This window comes from Pelodiscus sinensis, chromosome 8 (assembly GCF_049634645.1).
Source record: "Pelodiscus sinensis isolate JC-2024 chromosome 8, ASM4963464v1, whole genome shotgun sequence".
Lineage (NCBI taxonomy): Eukaryota > Metazoa > Chordata > Testudines > Trionychidae > Pelodiscus > Pelodiscus sinensis.
The window spans coordinates 17599284-17613337 of record NC_134718.1 but is presented as its reverse complement, the minus strand read 5'-3'; positions in this window follow the sequence as shown (position 1 = coordinate 17613337).

Sequence of the window (14054 nt, the reverse complement as noted above, 5' to 3'; positions counted from 1 at the left end):
CCAAAGTCAAAATGAAAGCGTGTTACACATCTATAATCTCAATGGCATGCACGTCACAAAATGCTGCAAACTACACCTGTGCTTTTGGAGCTTAATTCTTAATGACAAATAGTAACCAAAACTTGACAGGAGAACCAATGTAAGAGTTGCATGAACTTTGATTGCTTTTAATGTATAGATAGCACAGCTAAAAAATACTGTTTTCCTTAATGACATTACCTCCACAAAACCATGCTGTAAAAGAAGTGTGCCTGGCCACAGAACTATTTTGAACAGCAAAGACCATCAGGAACAGGCCTGGTGATGCTGAAGGGGAGGAGGGCAGAATTGGGGGAAATTGCCGTTGGGTCCAGCGATACAAAAGGGCCCAGATCTCCAGCTGTGGCTGCCACTACTGTGGCAACAGCAGTGGCCAGAGCCCCGGGCCTTTTAAATTGTTGCTGGAGTGCCACGCCACACAGTATGGCTGTGTCTGCATTGGCATGATTTTGTGAAAAAGCAGGTGCTTTTGCGCAAAAACTTGCTGCCTGTCTACACAGGCGGGGAGTTCTTGCACAAGAACACTGATGTTCTAATGTGTGAAATCAGGGCTTCTTGCACAAGAACTATGATGCTCCCACTCAGGAATGAGCCCTCTTGCTCAACTGTTCTTGCACAAGAGGCCAGTGTAGACAGGCAACATGAATTTCTTGTGCAAGAAAGCCTGATGGTTAAAATGGCCATTGGAGCTTTCTTGTGTAAGAGAGCGTCTACACTGGCATGGATGCTCTTGTGCAAAAGCACATCTCTTGCGCAAAGGCACATGCCAGTGTAGATGCTCTTTTGCGCAAATACTCTAACGCAAAAACTCTTGCGTTAAAGTATTTGCGCAAAATCTTGCCAATGTAAATGTAGCTATGGGAAACATTGTGCGATGTCTGGGGAGGTGCAGCACTTTCTGGTCACACTAAGGGCTGCCTAACTCTATCCCCACCCCATATGCCTGAGGTCCCACCCCTTCTGGGGGTGCAGAGCAGTCCCCTCCACCTTGTCCAGGGGTCTGGTGAGGCTGTTGGCCCCACTGATCAGGAGTACAGAAGAGTGGGCGTGTGTATCTGTGTCTGTCTGTCTTTCTTTTAAGAAGTTCTGCATTTACATTTTAAAAATAGTTGTATCTAGTCAGTTGTAGTGCAGCTGGGTTTTAGCAGTTATTGGGCTAAAACTGCCATTGTTATCATAAAGCTTTTGGACTAGGCCAACATTCCTGTGGACCGGTGCCAATACCAGAGATCTTTCTGACAGTTGAGGAAGGCAGCAAGCTGATTTCTGGTTCAAAAAGGTTCAGAAACACTTGGTAAAGCTACTGTGGCAGACTTGGATAACATTTGAAATGTTCCACTATCAGCTGATGGTCAAGGCAGTGCGTGTGTGTGTCTTATACACCCGAGTCTTCAACTGCTAGGACACGAGTTCCTGTTGCAGCAGGCGGCCTAGGGAAGGCCGACGGGCACCCCGAGACGTTTTACATCCATGTCTTTAGCCTCTAGGACCGGGGTCTCTCCGTAGCGGGCAGCCTAGGGAAGGCCGACGGGCACTCCGAGACGTTTTACATCCATGTCTTTAGCCTCTAGGACCGGGGTCTCTCCGTAGCGGGCAGCCTAGGGAAGGCCGACGGGCACCCCGAGACGTTTTACATCCATGTCTTTAGCCTCTAGGACCGGGGTCTCTCCGTAGCGGGCAGCCTAGGGAAGGCCGACGGGCACCCTGAGACGTTTTACGTCCATGTCTTTAGCTGCTAGGACCGGGGTCTCTCCGTAGCGGGCAGCCTACGGAAGGCTGACGGATGCCCCTACGGATCTGCCCCCTGGAGGCGACACAATCCAAACGCCCAGCTCTGCCTGCGTCTGCCCCTATGACTGGCTGGAGTTCTTTTAAATTGTGCTTGGTTCTGTAACAGCAACTGAAGGAGTCAGGTTAAAGCATAACAGTTAGGCTGCGTCTAGACTGGCATGATTTTGCGGAAATACTTTTAACGGAAAAGTTTTTCTGTTAATAGTATTTCCGCAAAAGAGCGTCTAGATTGGCATGGATGCTTTTGCGCAAAAGCATCCGTGCCCAGTATAGACACGTTTTTGCGCAAGAAAGCTCTGATGGCCATTTTAGCCATCGGGCTTTCTTGCGCAAAAGATTAAGGTGCCTGTCTACACTGGCCTTCTTGCGCAAGCATTCTTGCGCAAGAGGGCTTATCCTTGAGCGGGAGCATCAAAGTATTTGTGCAAGAAGCACTGAATTCTTACATTAGAACGTCAGTGCTCTGGCACAAATTCAAGCGGCCAGTGTAGACAGCCGGCAAGTTTTTGCGCAAAAGTGACCACTTTTGCACAAAATTTTGCCAGTCTAGACGCACCCTTACAGGTTTATTAAAGAAGCTTATAAATCATATGGTTACAATGGCTATTGCTCTATTTCTTAACTGCTAGCAAATATAGGTCTTAAAAATGATTACAAAGAAAATAAAGATAGAAAATAGAAATAATGGTACCAAGTGACAGCTTAATCTTTAAAGAGCTCTAAGTCTATGTGTACACTTAAGACAAAAGACACATCCAGGTATAATATTTACCCCCTTCTGGGCCTCTCAACTCCAGTGTATCAGGCCAGGGCTGGTCCCTCAATTCCTAGGAAAGACGAATACGAGGTGGGCGTCCCTGTGGAAACTTCGGAGGCCAATCACCTAACCCAACCAGCAGATAGATGGTAGATTGATGCTCAGAGTGAGTGTGCTGCTGGATCCATCTTTATACCCATAGTGGCCGAAAGTGTCCGTCTGCTATGTACATTGGACAAACATCTCAGACACTTCGCCAAAGGATTAATGCCCACAAAACAGATATCAGACAAGATCACAAAGAGAAAACAGTTTCTTGCCACTTTAACCAGAAAGGACACTCTCTAAATGACTTAGCCACCTGCATTCTGCTACAAAGACCTTTTACATCTGCACTTGAAAGGGAATCCTCTGAACTGTCATTCATGTTAAAATTCGACACTTGCCAACAAGGACTTAACAAGAATTTGAACTCTCTCACCCATTACCAAGACAGTTTCCCCAATTATCACCTGTAATACCATTAACTCACAAACATCCCACTCTCCCTACCTTTAATATCATCAATTCACAGACACTTACCTTCCTTCCTCCCCCTCCCCCCCCCCCGCATCCCCCTTCTGTTCTGCAATGTGATTTGTCCTTTTCATATTTGTTCATTTTTTTAATTGTATCCTTTGGTATATATGGTTGTGACTACTTTCTTCCACTATTTGATCTGAGGAAGTGGGTCTGGCCCACGAAAGCTCATCATCTAATAAACCATCTTGTTAGTCTTTAAAGTGCTACATTGTCCTGCATTTTGCTTCAACTACCCCAGACTAACACGGCTACATTTCTATCACTTGCAAGAGAGATAGCTAAATTGTGAGTCCTGGACATTCTTTACTGGGTGGGAGATTCCCCCCCCGGACGAGTGTGTGTTCGTATCAATATAGGTGCCAGCCAAGGCAGTTCTCGCAGCCTCGAGGTCAACAATTGGCGTATCTCTGTTTACAGCCATCCAGGGTCACTGTGAGCTAGCATATCTGGGCCTCCTGTCAAGGCTTCAAAGACTATGCTGATTTTACTGCTCTGTGTGTGCCCTGTATGTTCCAGGCAAGCAAGATGGATGTTACAGGTGGGGGTTCCTGTCTGGCTACATCCACTTTGGGGATAGCTTGACTTTTTCTACTCTAAATGGATTAATGACTAGGAAACACATTTGTAGAACAACAGTTGCTCAATAAATAACCTGATTTTTACAAGTATCAGCGGGTTAGCCGTGTTAGTCTGGATCTGCAAAAGCGACAAGGGTCCTGTGGCACCTTATAGACTAACAGATCTATTGGAGCTTATTCTTATGCTCCAATACATCTGTTAGTCTATAAGGTGCCACAGGATTCCTTGCTGATTTTTACAGTAATCTGCTTAAGGGGAAAGGAATTTTTCAGATTTGTTATCTTCATTTTCCACCTCAAACATAATGTAGTTCTAATGATGGTGTTTTCAGCTGGAGTGGTACAGTCCACAAATTGAGGACGGAGAGCAGTTAGGCAACTTTCGTTTTGGTGATTGGATAAAAATACCTTGAACAACTACCACAGTTAAGTCTAGGCACAGATATGAGTCTAGCTATTGACTGAAAAATGGCCACCCATGTGAGTAATAAGTAGCTCACATTCCACCATCATTTTTAAATTTGCAGAGCCACATTGTAAGTAGTAAAGTGTCTGGACTGATTTTTGTTGGGGATCTTCAGACAATAAGGAAATCCAGATCTCCTATAGTAATTAGCCTTTAGAAAAGAAGGTAAATTGTACAAAGTCAGATATTTTGTTACCTATGTGACATAATCAATTAATGACACACACTGTATTTTCTTATTTAATTCAAATGCTACAGATAATTAAAGGAACATTGACCCAGACCCTCAAAAGTAGTTAGGCTTCTTACTTTTTTTTTAAATCAATGGAAAAGAGGAATTTAAATATCTAAGTCATTATGTCTTTATACTGGATGGCAAACAGCAGGGACGACAGCCTTGCTGGGCCCTGAGGCAAGGTGTGGAGAGAGCCTGGCTCTGTGCACCCCAGAATGGGTGGAGCCAAGGGCAACCAGCCCTTAGCGCCACCCAGGGGCAGATGACCATTTTGCGGGGCCCCGGGCAGCATAACTCTGCGGCCCCCCCCCCTTGCCATGGCGCATGCGCCGTGACGCCATGCGCATGCGTGGTGGCGCTACGGCGCATGCACGAGGCTTTTTTAAGCGCGGGGCCCGGGGCGGCCGCCCCATTCACCCTGCCCTATATCCGCCCCTGGCACCACCCATACTATGGTGCACCCTCCTCCCAGCCCTCAAAACTGCACAGAGCAGTGCTCCGCCACTCCTATGATAATTCAAAGGGGTCTAAGGCTCTGCCCGCCCTTGTGGTGGCCAATTCTAGGCCTCTATGACTCCCTGGGGCAAATGTCCCCTCTTCCCCCCCACACACTTTAGTAGGCTTAATTGCAAAAACTTGATAACATATAAAACTAGAAACCCCAAACAAACAAACACATTGGGTGAACTCCTGAGCTCACTAAGGCATTAGGAGTTTGGCCATTGACTTTCTGTCACAAGAAATGCGTACTGAATTTGGCTGTATATTGCTTAGATCCCAAAAGACTCCACTCTAGGGAGACTGAAATGTACTAGCTATAACAAGGAGATGTGTTGGCTACACAGTGGAAACAATGAATATATAAATATGTCAGCTAGACTAAAAATTAAAGCTGTAGCAAAAAATCCATGCAGTTAGGATTGGCTGTTTGTCACAGAAATCACTTGTTTTCACTAAGCACCTGTCTCTGTTGCCCACAGGGTGATGAATATGTGTTCAATCAAGATATTCTCATCCGAATGAACATAAATGGGATGGTGACACTCCAAGGGCCTTAACTCAGGGGGAATGTTTGCTGCAGAATGTGTGACATTATAGTAGCAGGTGAAAAAGGAAAGGTTTCTGCTGTGACTTGTTTGGGTTTTGCTGATGAATGGCAGTCAAATTTCTGTGTGAGTTGGTTAAGAAACATAAGAGTGTGTGAGGATTTGAGACTGCCTCTGGTGTGTATGTGAATGCATAAACTATAGTGTTAAGGCCTAGGTGCAAAGAGATGATGGCTGGTGAGGGATTTGTCCTTCAGTTTCAAGTTCATTATATTTGAGTTGGGTTGTCCTGTAGGGTAATATCCTAGGAGGAGAAATATTGGCTAAGAGAATTGGCACAAATCCCAGCTGTGAGGAAAAATGCCATAGATGCATTAATATTCATACAGACAAGACAGTTTTTAGGTTCTTATTCTTAAAATCTTTTCAGAGTAAATAGCAGGGAATTCAAATGAACGATGTTTGTAGAATTAAGGATTTAGTGGTATTTGAACAGTTCTTCAACTTGTAGCTTAGATCTCAAAATCTACCTCTTCATGGCTATTTGGTATATTTACAAACTTATTATTAGGCTTACAGATTTGCAGTTCTCATTTGGAGATGTGCTGTGCTTTAACTGAGAAATAATATTCAACTTATATTCATAATGTCATGATGTAAAAAATTGAGAAATAAACATTTTTATTTATTTATATATTTTAATTTAAAATGGGATTTGTATGCTGGAGTTCAGGAAACCCTGTCAAACACTGTAGTAGAAACAGGAATATAAAAACAATAAAGTGTCTTAGAAAATAAATATCTATCTTTCAGGAGGGAAAGTTATTAATGAGATTGTCCTTCTCAGAGTAGTCTGTATCCAGACCATCTCTAATGAGGCTATTCTTTGAAGAAAGAAGCATGCTGAGAAGTCATGCTGTGTTTAAAAAAAGAGTTGTGTGAGGCAATTAACTACTGGAACTACAATGCTGACCGCAAGTAGTTGCTAATCTGGCAGGCAGAACTGACATTCAAGTTAGGGTGGTGGTGGGGAATTATAGTATCTCATCTTCCATGAAGGATATTCAGCAGAAATATGGATCAGACATTTTGAGTCTGTTTTTATAGTTAAAGAAGGTGCCATTAACAGACCACTGACTTGATCTTTGTTACTGAAATAATGCCAGCTACCAAGTGGCAACTCATCCCATAATCAATGAACAGTGTACAGTGAAACAAAGAGCTGAATTCTGCTTCCCTTACACAAACATAGATCCCAATGAAGTTGATGGGAGCTATGTGCTTGTCCAAAGGTGGAATTTGAGCCTAGTTTGGTCAACCAGTGGGACTGAGTTGGGGACATATAGGGAGAATAAATGGATAACTGTTCATTATAAAGCACAAGTTACAACTAGAACTCCCAGTCCCCTGAGATAATTGTTCTGCAGAACATTACGTCTACATAGCAGGAAATCACAAAAATTAGACTTATATCTAATAATAACCATTTGGCATGACTGTTACAGAAACATAGGACTGAAAGGGACCTTGACAGGTCTTCTAGTCCAATTCTCTTTACTCAAGATAGGGCTAAGTATTATCTCAAGTAGACCATCCCTGACTGTCTAATTTGCTCTTAAAAGCTACAATGAGGAGATTCTGTTACTTGCCTATGCAATTTATTCCCGTGCTTAACCACCATGACAGATAAGATTTTCCTAATGTCCAATCCAAACAGACTTTACTATAATTTAAACCTATTGCTTAACAAACCAGTGGGACCATTGGATGATTGAGATGCTAAAGGAGCACTCAAGGACAATAAGGTCATTGTGGAGAAACTAAATGAATTTTTTACATCAGTCTCACAGCTGAGAATGTTAGAGAGATTTCCAAACACGAGCCATTCTTTTAGGTGACAAATCTGAGGAATAATCCCAAAGGGCATGTCTACACTAGGAAATTATTCCCAAATAGTTTATTTTGAAGAAATAACTCCCAAAATAACAAAATCAAAATAGTTTGTCCACACTACAGGGTAATGTTGAAATTAGCCCAAGGCAGGCTCCCATATGGCACATCTACACTGCAGGGCAAAAGTCGAATTAAGATACAGGACTTCAGCTACGTCAATTGCATAGCTGAAGTTTAAATAGCTTAATTCAGCTTTTTGTGCTGTCTGCAAAGCAGGAAATTGAAGAAAGAACATTCTTCCTTTGACTTCCTTACTTCTTGTGAAATGAGGGTTACAGGAGTTGGAGTAAGAAGTCCTCCATATTGAAATTATTTCAAAATAACAGCTTGCTGTGTAGACATGCATTTTGTTATCTCAAAATAACATCAGTTATTCCAAAATAATGTTGCTGTGTATACATAAGAACATAAGAACATATAAGAACATAAGAACGGCCGTACTGAGTTAGACCAAAGGTCCATCTAGCCCAGTACCCTGTGTGCCGACAGTGGCCAGCACCAGGTGCCCCAGAGAGGATGGACTGAAGACAATGATCAAGCGATTTGTCTCCTGCCATCCCTCTCCAGCCTCTGACAAAGAGGCCAACGACACCATTTTATCCCCTGGCTAATAGCCTTTTATGGACCTAACCTCCATGAAATTATCTAGCTTCTCTTTAAACTCTATTATAGTCCTAGCCTTCACAGCCTCCTCTGGCAAGGAGTTCCACAGGTTGACTACACGCTGTGTGAAGAAGAACTTTCTTTTATTAGTTTTAAACCTGCTACCCATTAATTTCATTTGATGTCCTCTAGTTCTTCTATTTAGGGAACTAATAAATAACTTTTCTTTATCGGCCCTCTCCACACCACTTATGATTTTATAGAGCTCTATCATATCCCCCCTCAGTCTCCTCTTTTCTAAACTGAAAAGTCCCAGTCGCTTTAACCTCTCCTCATATGGGACCCGTTCCAAACCCCTAATCATTTTAGTTGCCCTTTTCTGAACCCTTTCCAAGGCCAAAATATCTTTTTTGAGGTGAGGAGACCACATCTGTACACAGTATTCAAGATGTGGGCGTACCATAGTTTTATACAGGGGCATTAAGATATTCTGGGTCTTATTTTCTATCCCTTTCTTAATAATTCCTGGCATCCTATTTGCCTTTTTGACCACCGCAGCACACTGTGTGGAAGTTTTCAGAGAACTGTCCACGATAACTCCAAGGTCTCTTTCCTGATTTGTTGTAGCCAAATTAGCCCCCATCATACTGTACGTATAGTTGGGGTTATTTTTCCCGATGTGCATTACTTTACACTTATCCACATTAAATTTCATTTGCCATTTTGTTACCCAGTCACTCAGTTTGGTGAGATCTTCTTTGAGTCCCTCACAGTCTGCTTCTGTCTTGACTATCCTAAACAGTTTGGTATCATCTGCAAACTTTACTACCTCACTGCTTACCCCTTTCTCCAGATCATTTATGAATAAGTTGAAAAGGATTGGTCCCAGGACTGACCCTTAGGGGACACCACTAGTTACCCCTCTCCAATCTGAAAATTTACCATTTATTCCTACCCTTTGTTTCCTGTCTTTTAACCAGTTCTCAATCCAAGAAAGGACCTTCCCTCTTATCCCATGGCCATGTAATTTACACAAGAGTCTTTGTTGAGGGACCTTGTCAAAGGCTTTCTGAAAATCTACGTATACTATATCTACTGGATCCCCCTTGTCCGCATGTTTGTTAACTCCTTCAAAGAACTCTAATAGATTAGTAAGACAGGATTTCCCTTTACAGAAACCATGTTGACTTTTGTCCAACAAATTATGTTCTTCTACATGCTTCACAATTTTATTCTTTACTATTGTTTCGACTAATTTGCCCGGTACTGACGTTAGACTTACCGGTCTGTAATTGCCAGGATCGCCTCTAGAGCCCTTTTTAAATATTGGTGTCACGTTGGCTACCTTCCAGTCATTAGGTACGGAAGCTGATGTAAAGGATAGGTTACAAACCACAGATAATAGCTCAGCAATTTCCCATTTGTGTTCTTTTAGAACCCTTGGATGAATGCCATCCAGTCCCGGAGATTTGTTAACATTAAGTTTTTCTATTTGTTCCAAAACCTCCTCTAATGACACTTCAATCCGGGACACATATTTTTAATGGATGCACTACCTCAACTTAGAGGCCCAGGAAGCAGTGGGGAGTAATTACTTTGAATGACTCTGGGAAGTAGTTTTCAAAAAAACACAATGGAGCATCCACACTACCACTATTTCAAAATAAGCATTATTCCTCATGGAAAGCAGGAGTTATTATTTTGAAATATCCGGCTTATTATTTTGAAATAACAGACTTGGTAGTGTGGATGGTCTGCTTGTTATTTTGAAATAATTCCCTAGTGTAGACCAGGGCAGATTGAGGTGTCATTAGAGGAGATTTTGGAACAAATTGATAGACTAAACTGAAACAAGTTACCAGAACCAGATGGCATTCACCCAAGAGTTCTGAAAGAGCGCAAATGTGAAATAGCAGAACTACCAACTGTGGTTTTTCACCTATCCTTTAAATGATCTTCTGTACCAAATGATTGGAAGATAGCTAATGTGATGTCAATCTTTAAAAAGAACTCTAGATGTGATCCTGGCAATTACAGGGCAGTAAATTTAATGTCAATAACAGGCAAATTACTATAGTTGACACCATAGTAAAGAACAAATTTGTCAGACACGTAGATGAACATAATTTGTTGGGGGAAAAGTCAACAAGGTTTCTATAAGGGGAAATCATCCCTTACTAATCTACTAGAATGGTGATAGAAATGTAGCCGTGTTAGTCTGGTGTAGCTGAAACAAAAAACAGGACTATGTAGCACTTAAAGTGCTACATAGTGCTGTTTTTTGTTTAATCTACTAGAGTTCTTTGTGGCGGGGGTGGGGAAGAGAGGGGAGGGTCACAAGTATGTGGACAAGAGGGATCCAGTGGCTATACTGTATTTAGACTTCCAGAAAGCTTTTGACAAAGTCCCACACCAAAGGCTCTTAAGTAAAGTTGTCATGGGATAAGAGGGAAGATCTTCTCATGGATTGATAACTGGTTAAAAGATAGGCACAAAGGCTACATCTACATTGGCATGATCTTGTGCAAATACTCTTTAACGCAAGAGTTCTTGGGTTAAAGTATTTGCGCAAGAAAGCGTCTACACTGGCATGTGCCTTTGCGCAAGAGATGTGCTTTTGCGCAAGAGCATCCGTGCCAGTGTAGATGCTTTCTTGCGCAAGAAAGCTCCGATGGCCATTTTAACCATCAGGCTTTTTTGCGCAAGAAATTCATGTTGCCTGTCTACACTGGCCTCTTGCGCAAGAACAATTGCACAAGAGGGCTTATTCCTGAGCAGGAGTATCATAGTTCTTGCACAAGCAACACTAATTTCACACATTAGAACATCAGTGTTCTTGCGCAAGAACTCCCCGCCAGTGTAGATAGGCAGCCTGTTTTTGCACAAAAAGCAGCCGCTTTGGTGCAAGATTGCGCCAATGTAGACACAGCCAAAGGGTAGAAATAAATGGTCAGTTTTCAGAATGGAGAGAGGTAACTAGTGGTGTTCCACAGGGTTCCGTACTGGGAACAATCCTATGCAACTTATTCATAAAAGATCTGGAGAATGGGGTAAGCAGTGAGGTGGCAACATTTGTAAATGATACTAAACTGTCATGATAGATAAGATCAAAGGAGACTGTGAAGAGCTTCGAAAGGCTGTCACAAAACTAGGCGATTGGGCAGCAAAATGGCAAATGAATTTTAATGTCAATAAATTCAAATTAATGCATACTGGAAAACATTATCTCAACTATACGTACAAAATGATGGGACTAAATTAGCTATTACCACCCAAAGTCTTTGAGTCATTGTGGGTAGTTCCCTGAAAACATCCACTCAATGTGCAGCAGCAGCAGTCATATAGGAAACAAAATGTTAGGAATTATTAGAAAAAGGGATAGAGAATAAGACCAAGAATATCTTATTACCTCTGTATGGTATGCCCACATATTGAATACTGTGTGCAGATGTGGTCATCTCATCTCAAAAAAGATATAACAGTGGAAAAGTTCAGAAAAGGGCAACAAAAATTATGGGTTTGGAATGGCTTCCATATGAAGAGAAATGAAAAAGACTGGGACTTTTCAGTTTAGGAAAGAAGAGATTAAAGGACGACATGCTAGAGGTATATAATATCTTGACTGGTGTGGAGAAAATGAATAAGGAAAAGTTACGTACTCATTCCCATAACATAAGAACTAGGTGTCACCAAATGAAATGAATAGGTAGCAGGTTTAAAACAAACAAAATGAAGCATTTCTTCACACAATGCACAGTCAACCTGCAGAACTCCTTGAGAAAGGATGCTGTGAAGACTAGGACTTTAACAGGGTTCAAAAAAGAACTAGATACATTCATAGAGGATAAGTCCATCAATGCTTATTAAGCTGTATGGTTAGAAATGGTGTCTCTAGCCCATCAGAGGTGGGGAATGGGTGATATGGGAAGGATCACTTGATGATCACCTGTTCTGCTCATTTGTCTGAGGCACTTGGCATTGGCCACTGTTGAAACAGGATACTGGGCTAGATGGACCTTTGGACTGACCAAGTGTGGCCGTTCTTATGTTCTTACCCTAGCCTTAAAGATTAAATCAGCAGGCATGTTGCTAATTTTTTAAATGTACATACACTAATGAGTTTTGCCTATGTACATTTACTACAGGATGGAGTTGAAAATGAGTGACTTCAAAGGACTTATTCCACTTCTGACACAGGATTTGTGTGTGCTATCATTCTGCATGTATAACCTCCCTTCAAGTCAGCTGTAGCTTTAAGCAGAAAGATATGGAAGTTTCCTATATAGTGGAAAAGTAGGATGTATGATGTGGTAGGTCACTGGTTTGCACATATTTTGAGTAACAAGAAAATAGCCCAGAGGACTTCACAGGAGTTCATTACAGAACATGCGATCATTAACGTACAGGCACATAAAGGAACAGACTAGTGGACCCGCAATACAAGGGAAAGAAAAAAAAAAGGAAAAGAAGTGGGGGAGAGCAATTCTCAGAAAGACAATAAAGAAGGTAAGAGGAAAGGGAACAGCTATACGTAAAAATAGGTTGGCTACATCTAGACTAGCATGATTTTCTGCAAATGCTTTTAACGGAGCATCTAGATTGGCATGGATGCTTTTCCGCAAAAGCACTTTTTGCAGAAAAGCGTCTGTGCTCAATCTAAGCACGCTTTTGTGCAAAAAAGCACCGATCGCCATTTTCGCGGTCGGGGCTTTTTTGCGCAAAACAAATCTCAGCTGTCTATACTGGACCTTTTGCACAAAACTTTTGCGCAAAAGAGACTTTTGCCCAAATTGGAGCAGCATAGTATTTCTGCAAAAAGCACTGATTTCTTACAGTAGGAAGTCAGTGCTTTTGCGGAAATTCAAGCTGCCAGCTGGCAAGTTTTTCCGGAAAAGCGGCTGATTTTCTGGAAAAACTGGCCAGTCTAGACACAGCTGTTGTTGGGTGCCCTAAAATAAAAAGGAAACAATTAAACGTAGAGGCCTCTGTTACAACACAGGGTGAGACCACCTTTCTACATATAAACCCCTGAAAAGGAGGAAGTTTGCAAAAATTATGCAGAGTTCAGAGAGCAAAATAAGCACTTTGGGGTAGTGGAAGTTTGGAGCCTAAATACCTTTGTGGATCTGGGTGTTAGATACTAAGATAATGAGGACGGAGTATTTATCAAAGCAGATATACTATGCTCATCATTATAGTAGCTAAATGTTTATTAGGTATACCTGATGAAGTCAATGGGAGTTCTGCAAGGCTTTGACGATATAGTTGAACCTCTCTAGTCTGGCACTCTGGTCCAGCAACATCCGTGATCAGGCATGATTTTTAGCTAGATATCCACTTACCATGGGTGTGGCCAAGTTTCCTGCAGTCTCATAAAGTTTGTTTGCAGCTACCAGTCCTAGCTCCATGGCTGCGTCTAGAGTGGCATGATTTTGTGGAAATACTTTTAACGGAAAAGTTTTTCGGTTAAACATATTTCTGTAATAGAGCGTCTAGATTGGCAAAGATGCTTTTGCGCAAAATCATCCATGGCCAGTCTAGATGCGATTTTGCGCAAGAAAACCCCAATCGCCATTTTAGCCATTGGGCTTTTTTGCGCCAAACAATTCTTCCCTGTCTACACTGGCCCTCTTGGGCAAGTATTCTTGTGCAAGAGGGCTTTTTTCCCCGAGTGGGAGCGTGAAAGTATTTGTGCAAGAAGCACTGATTTTGTACATTACAAAGTCAGTACTGTTGCGCAAATTCAAGTGGCCAGTGTAGACAGCTGGCAGGTTTTTGTGCAAAAGCGACTGCTTTTGCGCAAAATCTTGCCAGTCTAGATGCACCCTTAGTGTTCTGTGCAGTCATTTAGCTCTAATTTACCCCTTAGAGCCTAGTAAACAGTGGAGGTGTTGGTAATGCAACTAGACAATATTGACTTCCCTGGTTCAGCAAATTCTCTGGTTCGACACTGCTCAGGTCCTGAAGGTGCCTGAGAGATGTTCAACATGTACTGCACTTTTTA